Consider the following 22,729-nt stretch of genomic DNA (forward strand, 5'->3'; position numbering starts at 1 on the left):
CATTGGGATGAAGTGGATTTAACACAACCACAATGAATTTAACTCCTCTGCCCTCGAGGCTAATCGGTAATTTTTTATTTTATTTATTTATTTATTTTTTGCTGTAATAAAAGGGTTAATCTTCAAAGCATTTAATGAGTCATTATGAATGCAAAACACGTCTCCCTTTCAGTGCTTGTTATGTAGCATAAATAGGCTTTTAATCTCTGATCCAAACATAGAAGACACACAAATGTTCTTACACTGTGTATCTAACACAGTGTATCTGTGTCCTTTAATTTGCCTGGCTAATGCTGCACTCTGCTATCGTGATAAGAGAGTGTAATCTTCTTAGGTGTGGCGAAAGCTTAATCAATATTAACATATTCCCCAGCCCCCTCTCCATTGAATAATTGATATCCCCACACAGTCTTGCTGAGAATGAAATAAGATGTAGGAATATTAAAATAACTTGCCCGAGATAAAAGAAAATTGATTAAAAAAAAGATGGCTGAAAATTAAAGAGAAGGAAAGGGAGCCTAAGGGATTGGACTTTGCATACAAATGAAGCAGAAGGGCTGGGGGGTGGAGGAAAAAAAGGAACTTTAGGGAAGTTATGAGCCCATTTATCTAACTCCAGTCATTGCACACTCGGCCGACTGGGTTTTTACTGAACCAATCAAAGTGGTTAATCTGAGCGATCCACTGTAGCCTTGCCAATCCCTGACCTCCTTGTAAAACATGGAGTTATTAATCAATGATTGCTCATCTGTAATTTCCGCATGATTACCCCTTCGTTAAAACTTGCAGCGACGACATCTCCGAGTTGATGTCAAAGGCCACCTCTCTGTTCCCAAATCTAACATCCCAAGCAATCTTCAGGCCTGACTGGCTGTGTCTGCAGGCCCTGGCCGACCTGGTAATAAGTTCCAAGGAAGAATGATAATTAGAATTAATTGAAGTTTTTAAAATTTATTTCCACAAGGCCCTGTAGTTCAGCCGCTGAATTTAAAGTTTGAAGTTCTGCCAGCAAGCTGCAGATTGCTTATACCACAATGCATTTGAGTCCCTTGCCAGGGGACTAGAAGCTCATCCTCTACAGCTGCAGGGACAACACATGGAAGGAGTTTGGAGATGGATGCAGTGAGAGGATCAAGCTTTAGATTGGCCATTTGGACCACCTCAGCGCTATCAGATCACTGCTGACACCTCACCTACTGTACCACCCACAGGGCTTTACACAGATCACAAGTTTTGAGAGAGAAGACAGACAAATGATTGTGCGTTGGTGTTTGTGTGTGCATGTTTGTGCAAGATGGGGAAAGGAGGACACAAACTTCTTCAGCTGTCAGTAGACGGGGGACAAATTCAGTCCATCTCAAGGTTTCTGCACTCACATGGGCGGCACATGAAGGACAAATGTTTGTGAAGTGTGTTGAGCGGTGCATCTGACAGCTGTGTTCAGTCAGCGCAAAAAAAAAAAAAAAAATAGATATATAAAAAACAACTGATGGGTGAAAATGAGATGTCAAGATGAGGATGAAGCCAATATGGAGCAAACATAGACAGCACCCACATACATGATATATACACAGGAAGTTAACAGCACTGGATCTAGGTGTCCTCTGTTAAAAATGATATGTGGGAGGGTATGACTTGAAAGTAGGTGCAAACATTACGCAAGTTTTGGTTTGTGTGTCAGTGTGTGCATCTAACTCCTATTCCCTCATTTGACCCTGTATTAGATACCCTCAATCTCCATTTGACATGCAGCTTACATGCAATGAGACGAGGTAGCTGCTCTGATCGACGTCTTCGATCTACACACTCTGACAGTTATTAACACGTGCGGTATCTTAGACCTCTCTTTCACAATTAACTCTTGGTTTTATTTACATGAGGGGAAAAAAACTGCAATTAAACTCGGTTTGTCCTCCTTCCTATCCTAAATTGACTCAACCATCTGTCATGGTTAATGGTTGGAGGATTCACTCAAACATCTGCTTTAATTCTTGAAGAGCTATGGTAGGTAGCCATAATGATAACTTATGACAATGCAATTAAAAAGGGTAAAATCATTTTCATAGCCTGTTTCAGTGATATTCTTTTAATAGCAGACATTAAAATGCTGAATATATGGCGAGAAAATGGCAAATTGCAGCCATTTGTGCTTCCATCCCAGGCTTCTGACTAATCAAAATATGGCCCATTAACTGTCTGTTCTAATTATGCTGCATCGATACACAGACTGACTTTACGATGTGTCTGTCTGAGGGCTCTGGTTGTGCCCTGTTTTGAGGGGAGAAAAAGCTACAAAAAAGCGCCGTTATCAATTTCTATTACGGCGCATCTCTCTTTTTTTATTTTGCAACAACTGCATGACTTGTGGGTAAATCTTTGAATTTTGTACTTTGTAAAGTGGGTAGAATCTCCCCACCTCTCTGTAAGACCTTCTCTGCCCTCTCTGTTCTCTTTTTTCACTTTCTGTCCTAATTCCTTTCTCTTTTTCTCTCTGTCTGTACCGCTCTTGGCTCTTGACAGCTGAAACAAATAGCCTTGTCTCAAACAACTAGGGCACTGGGCAGGTGTCAGTCAGGCTGCAGAGCACAGAAACTGATCATTGTTGGGTAAAAGAACTTAAATACCGTATTCTTTTTATCTGCAATATGTCCATATGTAATGCCTGTGGCCCGGGAGTACATTGCTTGTTTTCAGTTACATCATATAGTGTTTTTCAGTTAGATATCAACACTCTACGAATCATATATCACCAGGTCAGTCACTTCATAATTTTCTTTTCTTTTGATGTTGGCACATAACAAGGAATTTTACATTGAAAAAAAAAAAAAAAGTTTTCCTGATCATTATTATTTGACTGGACTGAAGCTGTTTTAAACTTAGACTTTATTTGTGAGCACAGGTTTTTGTGTAAAGCGCTTGACTGGGCTGGGGCATGAACCAGAGAAAAACCGATAAAATTGTGCTCGTTTATAATGAATCAGATTTTTTTTTTTTTTTTCAGAAATCTGATGTACAGTATGTTTGATGCTAGCCTTGGTGGTGACCCATGCTCTCTCTAACAGTCCCCATTGTATTACACGCCGATGTAAAGATTTATGTTTGGCAGAGTGGGATCCCAACAGCAGATAGGTTTTATAGCTCAGGACCCGATTTCTCTCACTGATGTTTATCCTTGTATATAATATATAATACACTCTCACACCTGTGGGGTGTTTTGGCCTTGGCAGTGCAACACTCGATGTTTTTGGTCTTGAGTCATAGACATTTTAGGATCACTGCAACAGCTCAGAATGAATTCTGACATGTGGCTGTAGCTCTGCATTATCCATTGCTTTTTTTTTTTTTTTTTATGGGGGGGGGGGGGGGGGGGGGGTGCAACTTACATTCTTATACCATGGCTCTTTATTAGTTATTTGCATAAAATGTTTTGGCTCCAAAATATAAATGATTGCATTGTAAAAGAGGGTTTATTAATGAGAGTAATCTGCTCTCTTTGGGAGTGTGTGCTTCCACAAAGGCAGGATAGGAGCCTGCAGACATTGCAAGAGCTCCTCATTGACAATCTCTTTGCCTCTTTTCAACAACTGCACACTAATTTTCTTATCCCACATACACACTTCTTTTGGTACTTACATGCATGATTTCTACTGAATACAGCAGCCTCACCTCCCCCAGATTCTGATATTGACTCCCTATCAACACCTGTCCCATCATTTAAAGGTGTAATATCTAACCTGCATAATGCATTATCATCCCAAAACACCTCATCTCCTGCCACTATTAGACACAGATGGGAGCAGGATCTATGCTAGGTTATACCAAATAAAACACTCCACACCTCCTCTATCTGTGCAAGACACAGGCTGCTCCAGTGTAAAACACTACATCAGGCTCATCAGGCTTGGTGTGGACCACAGAGAAGTTGTCAGAGAAATTCCCGGGCATAGATCCAGCATGCAGTCATTATAAAATAATTCCATCTGTATATCTACTATGATGTCTATTAGACATAAGGTCTCATTTTGTGATGTTTATGTATAATTCAAATAATTTGTTTGTCGTGCTTCTATATTGAAATGCATTGTTTGTTTGAGTTGTGTAGTTCCAACAAACCGTCACTTCCTGTCAGGCAGGCCAGGAAATGAAATAGGTACAGGGAAAGCCATATGTTCAACGCCAACGACGACTCTTGGCATCACTTTAAGTGGAGCTTAGTTCTGTCATCACCCCATCCGTCATACACCCATTCAGGAACACTAGAACTACATGCACGTTGGAACTGCTTTAAGCTGACACCATACCAGGATTTTGTGTTGAAAACTTTTTGGAGGTCCTTCAGGTTACTATGGCCCCCTGCCCCATCATCGCTCACCACAGCCCTTGGAGTATGTTTAGATTTTTAGGCTTTAAACAAATATCAGGATGACTTCTTGGCTTTCTATAAACGGCTCGCCGACTAATCCCTTGGAAATGGAAAGATACTGTCATTCTGTCTCATACACAATTGATCAGAAGCATTTTCTACACATGCACTTTGTATACAACTTTGTCAAGGTTGTCAGGTCTTATAGAATTTTCCAGATGAACCTCACAGAGAGAACACAATAATGGGACAGGCACTGGTTCTGCTTGATTGACAACTGCTCAAAGTATATATCGTATGTCCTGTATTTTTGTAAACATTTTATTTAAAGCTCTTCATTCATTTGTTGATTGATTTACCTTCTTTCTCTTTATATTATATCAACAAACAATTAAAAAGAGTAAAATAATAATAATGAAAAAAAATAATACCACACTAGTCAGTTTTGTAGATGGCTCACTGAGTCAGTATTGCTATTCACATATTACTTTTTGTTCCTCATTGTCAAGGTTACTATTGGTCTTGTTGTTCCAAGTATTAATCTGAATAATACCTTGTAATGAGTTGTTTAACGCCCACGTGAATTACTCACAAACAAGACAGCTAATGATAAAATCAATAAGTCTGTGAATGATGGAAAAAAAAAGAGCATAATCTAGCAAACCTTTTTAATTTGGATACGTTATCTTCAAGCGTCTGCTTGCGGTGTGTCTATTGAAGGGTTACATCCCGCTGCAACACTAGATGGATGTGTTGCCATGTCATTCTTAAAAAAAGTAGTAGCCATAGCTGCTGCCCATGTCAGAGAAGGGATATCACAAAAACTGACACTTAACTAACAAGTCGGTGCCAAAATTTGAAAATGTGATGGTAGTTTTGTTGTTGCATTTTCAGAATTTGTTTGAATTTATTTTATGATAAACCCGTTAACGTAGTCTGACGTCAACCTTAAATAATAATACAATGGGCACAGTGAACAGTATTGGCACATGGAATACCAGCAGCAAGTGCAGGCGTGCTAACAAATATCCTCCTGCAGCTGGCATTTGTTGTAGCAAATCACCATATTCCAAGGCTAGCATTAACTTGTTTAGGCTGACGCAGCCAATTATTAACTTGTAGTTTTATAGCATGTGAATAAGTGCTGACATCTGGGGCGCTCAAGCAAAGATACAGTGTGTGTGCATGCACACACAGTTTGAACACTTTGACTGCAGCACATTGCAACTACAAGTCTACATATTGCCTATCTTGTTAATTCCACATGTTCTTCTTCCTTGTCAAAATCTGGCGCCTACATTACCTACAATGCAACTCTGTGTCCTTGAACCGCTACCCAAAGCAGAGCTGAAGAGTGGGTCGCCACAAAAAGTTGAATTAGATTCCTTCAATTAGCTTGAGAAATAAACTAAGTTTATTTCACGACTGAATTAAGACTATTCTGTGCTGTGCATAATCACATTGTTTCTGGAATATAACACTGTAATTGAGTGCAGAAGTGCATAAAACAAATCCTAGAGAGCTTACTTAAGATCGGATTGTATCGCTGATGTAATGTTATGAAGGATAATTCTAAACAGACTAAATGTGATGAAACATAGATAAGCATCTAAAAAGTTTCATACTGTGGAGTCTGTACAGATAACCATGTCATTGTTTGATGAGACCTGACCAGTTGTCTTTCTTTTCTTGAAAATGACAGAAAAGTTGCCCTCTTGGGGCTCCTAGAACTGTGCTGGCGATTGTTGACCCTGTTTGTGTGTGAAGATAATAGACCCCATTTACGGCTGGGACCTGGTCTGGCTGGGTTCTGCCTTCTGGCCTCACAAGAGTAACAGACAGACAGCTTCGTAGTTTAAGTTTCTCATTTTCTCATAGTCCTCTGTGCTTTTTATTGCATGACTGAAATATACAGCTCCAATGAAGAGGAAGGCTTTTGATTAATTGTTAATCAGTTTTTAAATGATGTGAAACTGTGTGTGTGCAAAACATAAGATAAGATAATCCTTTTTATCTGACCAACACGAAAATCCACGTTTTGGATTTTTTCAATTATTTAAAAATTAATTAAAAAGAGAAAAGCGACAGATCCTCCCTTCTGACAAACTGAACTGATGATTGTGCGCCCCCCTATAAGTTTTTAAATCCTACAGAATTGCTCATTTATCTTAGAAGTATAAGATACATTACTTTTGGTCGGTGTATTCAAAATACATATTATGACAAATATGAAATGATGTTTTCAGATGGTTCTACTACTACACTGAAAAATACAACTAAAAGCCATGCATTGAAAATGGAAAAAAGGAATAGTATGTCAAAATTATCAAAACAGTGGCTACGACTATTTTACTGCCTTATATGTTATCATTAGTTTCTCACTGGTGATAAACTACTGTAAAATTTTACTGCATGCTTGAAGTGGAACTAATCTTAACTATTTCATATGGGACTAATAGAGACAGAACGAGAGCAGCAGGAGAGAAAATACAATAAAAATGAGAGCAAAACACACAGATGTAGGAGAGGGATTGATGTCTGGTACCACAAAATGCAGATATCTAATATTAGTAGGTAAAAATTGGGTTTATTAGCAGAAGAAATGATAGTGGAAATGGTTAACAATGTTGACTTATAACTCATAGTAACTCTTAAAGCAGCAGGAACATGGAGCAAAGACGATTCAGCACCTGTAGCACGAGGACAGGAGAGACAAACACAGACCTTCAAAGAGTCCACCTACCAGACCAATGCTAGGAGTTGTTTCCACAGAAGAGGAGCCTGATAGCTGAAAGATCTGCTCCCTAGGATGCTCTTTGAGACTCTAGGGAGCAAAATCAAACCACATTCTAGAAAGCAACTTAGTGGAACAATAAGAAACTATGAGCTCAATGGAGTTTGGTCATTAAGAGCTTTCTATGTTAAGAAAAGTTCAAATTCTGTTCTGAATTTCACTGGGAGCCAAGGGAGACAAGCTAACAGGAGAAATGTGGTCCTTTTTCTAGTTAATATTTGTGCAGCAGCGTTCTGAATCAACTCAAGGTTTTTCAAAGAATTGTTGGGACATCCTGATAGTAATGAATTCCTGAAGTCTAGTTTCGAGGTAACAAATGCATGGATTAGTTTTTCTGCATCCTCTTGAGACAGGATGTCATCTGCCGATTATTTTCTCTCCTAATTAATTGGTTGTTTTTTGTTTTCTTTTTTCTAATTCAGAAAACGCTGGCAGCAGGCATCAGTAACACAGTGCTCAAAAGGACCTTAACCCTTCAGACCCTTTTGTCAACAAAGAGAGCAAAATTCAGAAACTGTGAACCATGTGAACACTGACTTATTCTCAAAACCACCTCAGTGATACTTGCCAATGAAATAGGCGCCATCTCTGGGGGTCACGGGGTTTTATGTCCCTCCAAAGTTTAAAATGTGGGTGCAAAAACCCCTGGACAAAACTGAAATGGGTGGTGAGCGCTGTTGAAATCCAACAGCTCCTATATTTAATCCCCCTCCCTCCTGCCCCCCACAACCAATGACCTCACAGTATTCCAGAAATCCAGTGGTTGGCAGAGGGCAAGATGATTGACAGGTGGTTGACCGCAAATTTGACATCCATTGTCTCTGTGCATCTGTCAAGCTCAGCCAGCTAGAAGCTACTAGTCAGTTATTAAGGCAGTATGGACAAGTGGCTAAAGACCGGGATGTCACTGCGGATCCAGATGGCCTCGCAGGTGCTGAACCCCCGAGCGGCATTTTACAGGACGTGGCGGTTCATGATGTAGAAAGGCCCGAGCCCACTCCCACTGAATCACTCACACACAGAGGACGCACAGACCACATCGACTTGAAAAAAGTTTCAAATGAGTTCATCAGTGCATGTGACCAAAGAAGGAAGATGTTTGCAGTGTTTTAGGGTAAGCAGTGCTGGAACTAAGTAATTATTGTTTAGTATTTTTATTTTCATTTTAAAGTTTTGACCATCTTTAAGGTGGCTGTTAGGCCTACATCTCCTCCCTTCAGCTGTGTTTAATCAAACGTTAACACACTGTTTATGATAAGTACAAATAAATGTTCCTACTTGAATTTAAGATTAAAAAAATATATTTTGACTTCCCAATGTTGACCTGAAGTTGGCACCAGTGGTCTCCAGGACCATATTTTACACACACACACACACATGTATTCTTCTGAGGTGAACACAGTACTGGCCCTGCTGTTGTGGCTGGTAATAAAAATCAATTGTTAAAATAATTAAAAGGAGTAATAAATCATTACATTTGGAAAGCAGAGCCATGAGATATTTGGTATCTTTCATTGAAAACTGACTTAAAGGACGGCCAAAATAATGCCTCAATTAATTTCTATCAATATAATAATTGTTTGTCTACTTGCATTTACATTTGGGTTGTTACATTTAACCCAGAGCATCTGGTTTCAGAAAATAACCAGTAACTGAAGCTTGTAATGCTGTGCTCATCTTACCTACATATACAGTACATGCAGTCATTCCTCATCTCACAGTGGGCCAGCAAGTTGGTAAACCTGACAAACTTGGCACACAATTGTTTAAATGCAGGCACATGTGCATTCACAGACAGATTGGTCTTTCTATAGTTGGAAGGACACACTGATAAAATACATTCCTTACATCCTTAACCATCACAACTGACAGGAATCTAATCCTTATTCACAAAAACCAAAAGCCCTTTGAAGTCGTGAGGACCGGACAAAATCTCCTAACAATGTAAAAAGGTCTTCACAAAAGTCCACACAATGAAACACATTTGTATACACAATCAATGCGTGTGCAGAAATAATCTGTTTCTCACATAAGGTCAGGAAAAAATGTGAAGAGAGGCAGCGTAGGAATGCTGAGCATGTTTCTTGTCCTACCAATGTCAAATCTACGTTGCAGCTATTTCTGACTGCCTGTTTTCTGCTCTTTGTGGTTGACGTTCATTGGAGCTGACTCCTTCCATTTACATTCAGGAAAACATGGAAAGAGGAACCTCATCTACCTCGTCCAGTCCATTGGGTAGGAATGGAGGGGTGGGTGGGTGAGTAGAGTGAGCCCAAAAGAGGAGGAAATGTTTGAAACAGCACTAAAACTATTCCCATCCTCAGACTCCACACCATTATCTCCACTACCTCCTCACTCTTCGCCCTCCCCACGCACACACTAAAACATTTATGCAGCCATGCCTGTCTGCTGATGCCTCTGCCTGTGAATTATTTACCAGTGGAAATGCAAGAACAATCTAATTGAAGAGAAGGGATCTCCATCGGAGACGAAACTGCTTTATTTCCCTTTATAAATGCTTTTCAGCTGATGTTGTCAGATTCTCTCGCCATTGTCAGCGTTGTTTTGTATTCTAAAAGCTCGCTGTCTGCAGCTGTCCACAATTACCACAACACTAATGAGTTCTCCTCTGCAAGTTACTTATCGGAGTGCTATCTTTATATTAGTATTTTCAGTCAAGTGTGTCTGTTTCGTAAGCCGTTTGGATCATCAACAGTCTTAACAATATAAGGCAAATGTTGTCTATCTCACACTTAACATCTGGCCAATTAGCAATGGTGTGCATTAAAGGATAAAGAAGAAAATGTATTGATCTAGATTTTCACACCTCTGCAGATGACTTTGGTGGCTTCTTATTGGAAGTTGGGGAGAGAGAGCTACCAAAACATTAAATAACAAGCTCTTTCCACATTATCATGAAAAATAGGTGTTAAGCCGAAGTATATTTTTTAGCAAGGTTTGAATTTATACTAAAATAGATGCAATCTGTTACCAATTATTTATTGACTTGTGTCTACATCAGCTAGAAGAGTGTCTTTACAGCCTTAAGAGAACCTGAATGGAAATCCAAAAGTAAGAAAAAAGAGAGGTTTATATGCTTGACTGAGGTTAAGCTGTTAATCAATAAAAAATAGTATGGACTTTATATACTTTTATGTTCCAGAGACCTTGTTTTAGTTTGTGCATTTGTCCTGTATTTTGAGTTTGATCTCAGGAATGCCTCAAAGGAATTTCTTCAAATTTGGTTCATTTGGACTCAAGGATGAACTGATTAGAGCTGGTGGTTCATCTCACCTCTATCCCATCTTTTGGACAAAATATATTAGGACCAGCAGGGAGTTTAATTAAATCTGACATAAATGTCCACTTGGACTCACTATGACATCATAAAACACGTTTATGGCTGTAACTCAAGAAACCGTATGCTAATTATAACGCAATTTAACACAAATCTTTAATTAAATAAATTTATGAGCTGATGACCTTTCTTTATGCAAAATGCCAAAGATCGGCTGAACCATGAACCCATAACGGTCACATTTTCATCTCTATCATTCAATGCTGTAATTTAGGAGCAGAAGCGATGCCTTTCAAAATATTTTTTGGTTATCTGGCAAAGGGAGAATTTTTGTTGTTGTTGTTGTTGTTGTATTTTGATTCCAGCATGGATGCTCCCTCACCATTCTGCTGCCAGATCCCATTTCTGCTCCACGAGAGAGCCCAAAATGCAAAAAAACAGTAATATCTTAGGCCAAAAACAGCACTTTTAAGGCACACACAGAAAGAAACACCTGGGGAGAACACCACGTTAGATGGGATGTAGCATAGGAGAGATGATTGGCTATCTATTCTTGGAGCAAGCTCCAATAAATTTTTGCGCTTGTAGTTCATGTTCATGGACAAACATATTTATTCACATTTTTCTATTTATTCTAAGTTGAAAAAAAAAATAAAATACTTGGATGGAGATATGTACATGCTTGCCGCTGCCGCAGCTGCTCCTGCTGACAAGAGCAAACATCTTTTGCAAAGCATCACACTTTTTTTTTTTTTTTTGTTGAATCTAAGTCACTTACAGCACAGGCCAGATTCCAGATTAAGAAAGAAGAAAAGCAGTTTGCATGCACTGCAGGATAAATATTGTCTTGGGACATCACTATTATGAGCCCGATGATGAGATTGCCAGCGCAGAGGGGGAAAAAAAAGTCTCACTTACGATATTGCACGTGGCCAGAGTTACACGCACATGCAGTTCTCCCTCCATTGAGGTGCTGCATCACTAGGCTGTAATGGAATTCTATAGCTGACTGCTGACTGGAGCCTTTGGAGGGGGATGGATATAGAAATGGATGGATGGAGAGAGAAATGAAAGGGAGGCAGAGTGGTGGGGAAAAATTGATTGCATGCATGAAAACAGGAGGCAAGATTCTTCAAATGCATGAACGCGTGCGTCCATGTCAGTGTGTTTATGAATACTCTGAGGGTGATTGCCATCAATGTTACTTGCAACAAATGGAGGTACAAAGGTTCATTCTCCTCTAATGCTTGCATACTCTTACTTCCTGGGTGAGGAAGTAAGTGTATGCAATACCTCCTCCCTTCCTCCTTTTCAAACTCCAGTTTAACAGGGGACAAGAGTGTACTGTAAATTACCTTTTAATTCATCCCCTTTAATTATGCAAATAGACTTCATTATCTGCAGTGACGCTTAAGTGTTGTGGAATGTATTCATTAGTCTGCGTGTAGAGCTGTGAGTTTTCATTGAGGGTTACTCAAGTGTGTACAGTTTTGCATGCTCCATTTTCTTTTTTTTTTTTTATGTACAGTATATTCAACAAGGGGTGTGAATGTGTGTGCGTGATTAAGTATATTTTCTTGTTAAGAGCTTTCTCTAAAAGTCCCAGTAAAAGTGAGCAGTTTAGCTTCCATGCTGTGCCATATTTTTGAGTGAAATTGATAATGTGTGTCAGATATGATTATGTAAAGGGGAATAAATTGAATTATTCAGATTTGACTGGACCACTTTAAAGGTCTTCACAATGCAGTAACACTGAGCTCTTTGGAGCCTCAGAGGCCGAGACCACCATTTGTCTCCCACCACAACTCACTTGGCAACACTGGAGATCCACACAGACATTTTCTTGAGAATCGTCTCAAAGATAAGAAGAGCTTTTTGAATCCTTCACAACTACAAAAGCATCTGATTGTTGGTCTTCAGATTAATTTTAACTGCCTCCAACAGCATCTACTTCCACATCGCACCACTGCAGCCACTGTTAGATTTTAATCGAGCTCAGGCGTAACCAGTGGCATTGTTAGAGTGGTTGTGTACAAACAAAACAAACATATAAATTCAACTGTGTGCTTCTGTTAGTGTATTTCACGCCACAAAACTTTGCTCAGTGAAAAACACAGACATGTTCTTTGGTCCAAACTATGTTTAGAGCAGAAAATCTCCTGAGCTTTTCCTTCCGCGCAAACTGTATGTGACTGTAATTATGCAAAAGAGTCATTAACTTAATAAACAGTATCTGTAAACAACAGCACAAAGACACAGTTTCCTTCCTTCCTCTTTTTTTCTCCCCGTCTCTCAATTGGCTCCATCCCTCTCTGTCTGTTACTTCTCTCCCTTTATGCAGCTCCATATTTAACACATGGGTCTTTCAGTCTTGATGATGAGCGTCTGATTTTGAGAGAAGCGTCTGAAGTTGAGAGAAGAAAACATCCGCACCATCTCAATAACTGAATAAACAGCTGATGGCACAGCATGGGAGCTGAATGGGTTTAATGAGTAGACTACAGCAGTGTGACCCAGATCCTGTTTCTAGACTGTTGCTAAACTGCCTAGAAAATCCAAAGTGGCAATAACAATCATCAGCAACAAGTCTCAATAATTACAGTGGTGACACTTCTGGTCTCTATTCTCAAAATTGACCCAAACTCCCCTGTGTGCATGTGCGTGTGTGTCAGAGAGAGAGATCCTTTCCAATCGCTGTTCCCGTCTTTGCCCCTAATCTCCTCTACTTCTTCTCATCCCCCTATCGCCTCCATGTTCTGTAAAGCTCGTGCTTAGACTTGGCATCGTTCCACCCTCACATCCTCAGTGCTCCACACTAAATGTCAACAACTGAATATTCATCACAGCGCTGACACCCTTCCTCTCTGTCTCCCTGAATCTCACCCCGGACAGGGGAATTTATTTATTTATTTATTTTTGTCATCATCCCTCCGCTGACTGATTAGCAGCAGATTTGGATAGCCTGTTACCAATAACCACCATTAGAAAAGTAATTTCCTGTAGTATTCAGCTTCTACACCCTCCCAGCAGTTTAAAGAGTTCAGAAACCTTTCTCTCTGTTTGCCCAATTGAACGTTGTACTGCAGATTTTCTGTAGCAGTACTAAAAAATAATCAAAGTGTGTGTGTGTGTGTGTGTGTGTGTGTGTGTATGAAACGAAGATTTGTGGTGGGCAGATGAAAGAGCAGCAGTGGTATGCAAATAGTAAGGTAAATATTGGCACTGATATTCCATGATTTTTACAGAACATTTTTCTTTTCTTCTTTCTTCCAAGCAGTGGTTTATAGCAATGCTCACTAATAAGCTCACTGTAGTGGTAACATCATAATTTAGCACATGAGTTTGCACAGCAAACCTCCATCCAGCGGGGAATTCACTAGTATGTTACAAAGTCTCCCACAGTCATATAGCAGAATGACCTGTCCAACAAACTCCATCTGGGAAGGCAACAACAGAAAATGGGATGACCAAACCATAACCGGCCAGCCGTCTACAGCCAAGCACCCCTATTGGAACTCATAGGTTATGGCCCTGAGTTATATTATAGCAACATTCTTTTACCCTGTCAAACTGCTTTATAAATATAGTTGACCGCCGGGTTTACAAGCCCTGAAGAAATCTTTTTGTGTTTCCCAAAGATGCCTTGTCATTCTCATATAGGATACATGGCAGCAGGAAAAAAAGCAAAAAAACTGTCAGTGTTTTTTTTTTTTAATATCCCAACACTTCATCGCAGTGAAGCAACATATTATTAAATAGCATGAACCAAAAACCGTGGCCACAGAGGGCTTTAAGTCCTGCACTGCTGAAAAGATGAGGCAAGGCCAGACATTTTGCAATCTGACACACAACACACAAGTCTTACCCACCTTTCCCTTTTTTTTTTTTTTTTTCTTTTCATTTCAAGCATTATTAACTGAGGAGTGAAATTCATAAAACCTTATTGGTGTCAAGCAAGCATACACCACACTGCTCAGTCATTAAGAAGGTCCCCAGACTATATTTCACATCTGGCTCCAGGGTATAAAAGCTTTTGGCACATCTGCCTTATTAAAGAATAGATGATTATGCTGCACAGGGATTATGGGTAAATGCAGGTTGTACAGCATGTAACAATTAGTTCGTTGTCTGGATGATATTAAAAGGATATTAATCTAGAGTGCATTCACTGAGAATTGATTGAACTCTGCAGGTGAACGCAAACTCCAATGAAAGTCATGCAGTGAATCTGTCTGGAGCCATATGAGTAATGACTGTTCTAACCATTTAATTAATCTGCTCTTTATTTTCTTTATAAATCAATCAACAAAAACAAACACAAGGAAACACAATTTCTAGAACCCAAAGAGACACTTTTAAACATCTTATTTTGTCAGCTAACAGCTTTGTAATTGTAAATGTAAAATAATTACAAAGTAAAATAAAAACAAAAAAACAACTAATGTCGTCTAAGCTCTAATTGTATTTGCCATTGATTAGTTTAATTCATAAAAAAGCATCAGCTTTTACAAACTGTTTGTTTCATGTGGCTTTAAAATAGTATTTGAAATGTTGCGCGATAGAAATATTGAGTGGCATATACTTCAGTACTTCACATATTTACTTAAGACCAGCATTTGAGCAAATGTACGTCGGTAGATCACTTGCAGGATGCATGGACTGACCCTAACTTGAACCTCAAACAGTCACCCTGTGAACCAATGGTGTGTTAACAACCTGCTACTGAGTCTGGATGCCATGGATAGGACGGTTTAGACGGCACAGGACCACAGACAGGCAGATCCACACATACACACATACTGAAGCAGGTTAGAAGAAGAAGGCCATGTTATCGGTGAGTCATCAGTGCAACCTTGGTCACCGTGACACTTTAACGCTCATTCAGGAGCGGCTCATAAGGAACAGAAAGGGAAGCACACACCTCCTTTCACGCCTCCCTTGACATGAATGGTGCAGTCAGGTTTGGGGTTATCTGCCTTTTCTATTGATGTGTGTGTGTGCGTGCGCAAATTAGCAAGTGCATTGTGGTAAAGCGAAGGTTTGACACAACCATGCAACTAGCTCCTCGGGCCTGTGCGTCTTATCAGCCTCACACATGCTCTCTCATCTACCTTTGCACGCTCAGCGGGGCATGCACACACTGTGAATTATGTCACACTGATATCCTGCGTTCTTTGCTGACCTGCTCTGTTCTCCAAGACTCCTGATAGAAGCCTTATTATTTTTAGGCCATCACTTTGCACTAGCTTCACTGGACTCCCCCTCTATTATTCCTGTCTTTCGTCTTTTCTCACAATTCCCTCATGTCTTAATCCAACTGTCATGATCAGATGAATCACCCAAAAGGAAAAGTTATAGTTGTATGCCTGGATATCGCACAACCTGGGTTCTGCACTGAATCGTAGTTGGCATGGATGTGTTCAGGAACTGGTTTGTATGAAGTTAGAAAAAGGCTTGCTGAGCACTGCTCCTAACATTTTAGGTATGTACATTTATAAATCATATTTATAGTATCTGCTTCTGCATCCATGAAGATTTCCTTTGGTAAAACACAGAACCCCAAATGAATCCTTTGTAAGGCTACTGTCTTGCATGGCAATTTGCTGACATTTGTGTGTAATGTTAAGTGTAATTGGCGAATGAGTGACAAATTTGAACTTCTTTGATAAAGGCACTGTGCGGATGCAGTCGATTTAGTGCCATTTCCATGAGCAACTGTGGTAATACTGTGGCCAAACTCAAACCATAAAATCATTATCTTGATTCTAATCCATAAATCAAAACCACTTGAGAAACCTTTAATGTGTTATTGGGCAGCACTGCTGTTTTTAACTTTGCCAAGTATCAAAGCTGTTTATGGAATTGCATAGAGTAGGCATGTTAACTCTGCTCTAACTGCTTATCCAAGCCATTCGGTCCCATTTATGCTATTTGGGTTGGAAAAAATCTGGATTATGTGTGTGATGTGTCAAATCCGGAAATCTCTGCGGACATAAACCTGTCCAATGTTGCCTGCCATGCTGATCTTTTTATACCATTCCCAGATCTCGTTGCCAACAGTGTGAAGCCAAGGTCAACATGAGAGCCAGCGCTGAGCTAAGCAAAGCTGGACCAAATATCAATATACACCCTTAATTCTTTCAAAAGTTGTCTTGGAAATAAGGCAAAAGCAGAAAAGAGCATCTATAAAGTTGTTCCCTGTATGATTTATGTCTCACATAGGAACGATTACCACATACAGCTGTTCATTTTTTCATCTGTCAACTGACACTCAGGCTTTGTGTTCTGGATAGCATCACTGTTAGCACATAATGCATCAAAGAATTTTTGCATTTAGTATTTATGCTTGATAAGCATTGCATACTACTTTTTTTTTGTTGTTGACCTGCCTGCCCTTTGAATTTTTCTAAATCTGGATGATTTACAGTCATTCTAATTAGTACAGACTATAATTAAGTATGAAATAGTAATTGACACATTCATTCATCTTCTACTGCTTATACATTTCAGGACCACGTCAGGTGGCCAACACACAGAGACAGACAGAGACCAACAACCACTCACACTCTCGGACAATTTAGAGTCACCAATTATTCTAAACATGATGTCTTTGGATGGTGGGAGGGAAGCCACGCAGGAAACATGCAAACTCTGCACAGAAAGGCCCCAGGCTGGGAACTGAACCCACAACCTTCTTGTTATGGGGCAACTATGTGAACAATGATCCCACAGAGCTGCCCTAATCTCTGCTAACTCTCAGAAAAGGGACTTGAGGAGGTGCAGTAGGAACTTTCTGTAGGGAAATGCCAACCAGATAAAAAAAAACAATTGCTCACAGAAGCATTTTCATACCTCAAGAAGTTCATCAAGTAACTAATGATAGACCTGTTGGTTGCCATGATAGTGACTCATTGTGTCTTGTCTCATACACCTAAGTGCAACGCAGCTACTCTTAATGTTTTCAAAGTAGGAACATCTGTAACTACATATATTGAAAGGCAGATAACTAAATAAATCAAAAGAAGTTACAAATCAGTTCATCTCATTTCATCTCAGTTCATCACTTCATCACAGCCATGTGAATCTGATAGGAGGGAAGTAAAAGTAAGAAATAAACTTGTGTAGGTCCAAATTGTACAAATAATAGCCAAAAGCATGCAGACTGAGCTGAACGCTGGGCCGATATCTGTGCTGATACTGATCGTATTAAACGACTCTGTACTGACATGATATGACAAATCCAGTGTCATTGTAATTCAGGAAGGAATAGGCAGCCGACTCAGCTTTGGGCTACACAGCCAATCACCAGCCTCATGTTAGATAGAAATGATCCAAGTAAATTCCACTGTGACGATTTTAATTTTGGGTAAAAGAGAGAACTGGATCGGTAGTTGGCACCGACAGATACCATGAACAGAGGTATCAGAATCTCCTCTGGGGGAAAATCTGTTGGGTAAGAGCATCTGTAACTAAATGCTGGGTTCTGTGTTCACAAAACAAACTTAACAAAACATTAAAAAGTCACAATTAATTTAAGATTACATTGTCCCACGAAAGACTGAGCCAGATATGAGGACAACAGCAACAGACAAAAAGAAAAGCAAGGAGGCAGTATTCACTGTGCACTCCTGTGGTGTTGTAATTGCTAAATGGTGCAGAGTGTAATCAGTACACAGATGTAAGAAAGAAAACAGGCTGTGTGTTCAGACATCCAGCAATGTCAAAAGAAAAAAGCCCCCACCAACAACTGCCAGAGGTTTTCCTCTTGTCCTGCCTCATTTTGGTATAAACACACAAACTGTATGTCCTGTCACCATGGACCAAAATATACTGAATGTTTTGTTTTCAAGTTGACATGCAAGACTCAACATGACTCAAGAACAATATTTAATTCAAACTCTGAACTTTATACCCAGCTTCTCTATACTGAACCTTTCTGCACAACTTACCAGTTAATTCAATACAATTGTCTTTCTAAAACATTATTTACCATTCTTCATCACGAACTAGTTGAACTGCGAGCGTATGTGTTCTTGTGGGGGAGATAACGGCAGGATTCCAAGCTATCTAAGGGCCTCTTGTAGGAAATGGTACCATTTTAACATTGAAGTGCCTCAGCTTCTCAGTCCACATCATGCCCTGCTGGAACACTAACGGTCTCATTGGACTAGTTATACTGACCTAAAATCATGGCATTACCAGCTCGTTTCTGGTCCACTATCTTCTGCTACCCAATGCAATTTCTCCTTCAGCTGCTCCATTGTCTGTTTTTGTTTTTGAGTCTTACTGCCCTTCACTTTGCATTTTTCAAGACAAGTCTACGTCCAACATATGAATTCCTTTGTGATTTCAACAGCAGTTTTCACATAACACATAAAAACGCTTCATAAACACAGCAGTGCTGGTTCATAGTCCAAAACAGCCTTATAGGGTGTTTTGCGCATTTTTGTTGTTACAGGCATATCTGAGCCATGAAGTTTGTCCCACTAATGTATAGGCCCTATGGGAAATTGACTTCATTATTGGCTAGTTGCATCAAAATTTGCAGCTTTTAGCCATAACATAGCTATAAGCTTTTTACTCATTTTGATAGGTTTTCCTACTTCTGGAGCAGAAGTTCTGGTCACGCCTCAGTGATCCGTAGAACATTCCTGCAGGTGAAGCTTTTTTTAAAGGTGTTTAGAATTTAATAATATATCAAATGTGAATAATCTGTTAATTTATTAACATGTCATGTTTGTCTAATCATTGTCCAACAAGTGATGCCTCAGCATCCAGGGCAACCTGTCTCATTATTCGCCCTTTGGTTGCATCTGCTTTGGCATCTGTTGGTTGCAGCAAACCTCTTCACCACTGCCACTAAGCTGAGAGCGCACAGACTAATCTTTACATCATTTGGTTACTCGTAGCTAGTGGCAGATGACGAGATTAATGTTTGCCGGCAGTGTCAATGTTTGGTACTGTCAGAAACGTATGAGGAGACTGTTAGTTGCACCTGATACCTCTCGCCCACAGCGCAGTTAAATGTTTCGCGAGTGTGTGTGTGAGACTGAGAGTGGGCTGATATCAGGGGCCGCCGCAGAAGAATTCCAACAAGCCATGATTGGACACATGCAGCTTGAGAAAGCTTGCAAGCAGTTCACAAGAATACTCAAAAATTGAAGCTGTCATATTCTGATGTCAAAACCCTTTTACACATCCTCCCTCTGTAATTATAGCAGTCTGTTCTCTGCTCATCTCGTCTTTCACTTCCCCGCGTGTACGTGTGAGAATCTGTATGTGGGTTTATTCTCTGTAATCTTTTAATGACATGCAATAACGACGTGTTGAGGCTCAGAAACAGCCCGGGCCATGAGGCACACACACACACAGAATGACTCAGTGGAAGGCTGTGGCCTCTGAGGAGATTAACCAACTCAGAAAAGCATTTTAGAGAAAGGCAGCTTTAATGCAACACAACACAGATTGTGTGTGTGTGTCGTGGTGAGAGGAGATGGATGTTCACTGGCTCAAACTTAACATTTTGTCTGTGAGTTTTCAGTCTGAAGAACCCTCCTGTTTTATTTCCCTCTTCATCAGCTTTTCAGATGCATCCTGGCATTCAGCATCAGCATCCATCACTGTCAGTGACACATTTACAGTACAGCACACCCTTTGTTTGGATTTCATCTTTCAGTATACCATATGTCAATGGGTCTATATATAAACCTACATCAAGCCCATCTTGTCACAATATCTTCATTTGACAGTATTCTGCTCTCCTGAGTTGAGCCTTTCATCTACTTGTCAGACTTGCATAGATAGTGGAAATGGGGAAACATGAGCAGATGTACTATGACTAGAGAACATCTATACAGATATAGCTTTGACTCAGAATGTCATTGGTGCTTGTTGTGTTCCTGTGATAGTGACTGTTGGCTGTGGTACAGTCATACTGTAGCATCTGCGTCAGGTTTCTGCACATTTTAAGGTGGTCCAGATGAATTGAATGCAAGGAAATTGGGTCTAGTGCAACATCAAGTTGAGGAATGGTTGAAATGTCTTTCATCTCCTGCTTTAAAACCACAAAAAGCCTTTCTCCTTGCCTCAGTGGATGGATATGTGCTGAAACTCTGGTTGTTTGATTTAGGTGCTGATCCTGGTATGAGGGGTTTAAAAAAACAAACAAACAAAAAAGAAAAAGCTCTGATATTGGAAAATGGTAAACAAACAATCCTCTGTTAAGGATCTTCCAATCTAATTTTGGAAAAGACCACAGTGAGACCTTTTTAATTTTACAGTAAACATATAAAATGTTCTACTTGTCTCTGGTGTTAAAAAATGACCTCAAACTGGTATCATCTATCATGTAAAGATCAAAGCTTCTAAAGTTCAAATGGACAACTAAAACAGCATTAAAAATGTATATGTATACGTACATGTACATCATGCACAGGTGGCCAACCAATCTCTTCCTGAATTCCTGATCACAGCCACTTTACTGATTGATGAAACAAGACTGATACAGAAATGTATAGACTTGTTTGCTGTTAAACTCAAACATCTTTTTTGTCTACACCACTGCTGATATAACCCCAGTTATCCCTTTGTCTTGCCTGGTGTTACCTACATGTGCATATCAGGGCACAGCAGAATAACAATTATAGGTCACATAGGAATGCTGTAGAAACACACCCTGGCATGCACAATCCCACAGTCAGACTGTGAGACAAATGATCTTTGAACGGTCGAAAATAAAAAAACAGCGGAGAAGCCTTGCTGTGTCAAACTATATACGTGTAAAGTTTGTTTGAGCTGACAGACCATCGGTGCACCTGAGATATTAGACAGACTGTGTCTAATCCTGTCAACAGATAGAGACCATGTACAGTAGAAGACAACCTGCATTTTAAGTGGGATTTATTTACTTACAGATGCGAGAGACAGCGTGGCCCTGGACTCAGGGAGAACAGGATGAGCCGAAGAACAAAGAAACCAAGCACACGGTGAGTAAACACAGAGCCCAGGTACAATCTGTAAATGATGGTGAGGAGACCCGGGGTTCTTATACTGCAGAGTAGATGAGGTGGTCAGGAGCAGGTGTACTGATGTACTGGCGAGCAAGTGGTGATCAGAAACTGCTGCTGGAGTTCTGTAGAGACGGCCGTCCACACAGGACCAAGGGAAGGGAAACAGGGAAAACAGGGCAGTCACAGAGGTGGGAGAAGACCTGTTTGGCCAAATTACAGCAGCTGTACAGAGAATATTTTTGAAAAGCTGATCCCACTTTCGTTAAATCCCACGTTTTCATCAAGTCTGAAAACGTTCTCATTTCATTTCATTTAAAAACAAATTTTAAGAGAAAACTAGTAACATGAAAGCCAAGCAAAAAACTAATTTCAACTTCTCTGTATATATTATATTTGAAATTCTTCTTAATTGTGATTTATTAATCATAAAAGATTGGCATGACACTGACTATAATAGAAACTGCAGTAATTAACTATCACATCTAATCCATTGGCTTTCTACAGTGTTAAAGCGCTGTATGGCTTTCAACTCACATTTAGTCACCGTTCTGTGATGATCATTAACCTTGTCTTCACTCATTTGGCTCCTCAGTGGGAGTTTGTACTGCAGCTGCAGAAGCCATAGAAACTAAAGCAAGAAAAAATTATCATCACTCTAATAAAGCCACATATTAAATGCACAGCTTACTTAATACTAGCTCAAGGCAAACTTGTTGCACTGAAAGAAATTGCAAATGAAAGCCAAAATTTGAACAGAAAATCTTCTGAGCAAAAGTTCTGACATTGTGCATTGTACCATGATCGCTTTCATCATCGCATGTTGTTTTGCTGGTAATGGAGAGTCAACCCTCATACCTTTGTTTATATCATCAGTCTGTTGTGTGTGTGTGTGTGTTTTTTTTTTTTTTTTTTTTTTTCCAAACTAATTGAAAACAACAAACATGGTGTCACTTTTGATTCACAAAATTATCCTGGGCACACTCACCTGTTGATCAAAGTTTCCAAAATTTCAGGAATGGTGCCACAACATCCTGTAATCAAATGTGTTTATCAGCCGATTCTGGGGTTTGTTTTGCTCCTTTTTTTTTTTTTTTTTTTTTTTTTTTTAAATCGTCACTGGAATGTGCAGCATAGAATTGGATTGGATTTCAAATTTCAAGAATCAAAACTTCACAATGTGAAGGTTTCACCTTTGATAATTCTTGCATTCCTCATGAAATACACCAAGGTCAGTAACCGTTCTTTAACCATCTAGGTAATGCCAT

This window comes from Echeneis naucrates, chromosome 7 (genome assembly GCF_900963305.1).
Source record: "Echeneis naucrates chromosome 7, fEcheNa1.1, whole genome shotgun sequence".
Lineage (NCBI taxonomy): Eukaryota > Metazoa > Chordata > Actinopteri > Carangiformes > Echeneidae > Echeneis > Echeneis naucrates.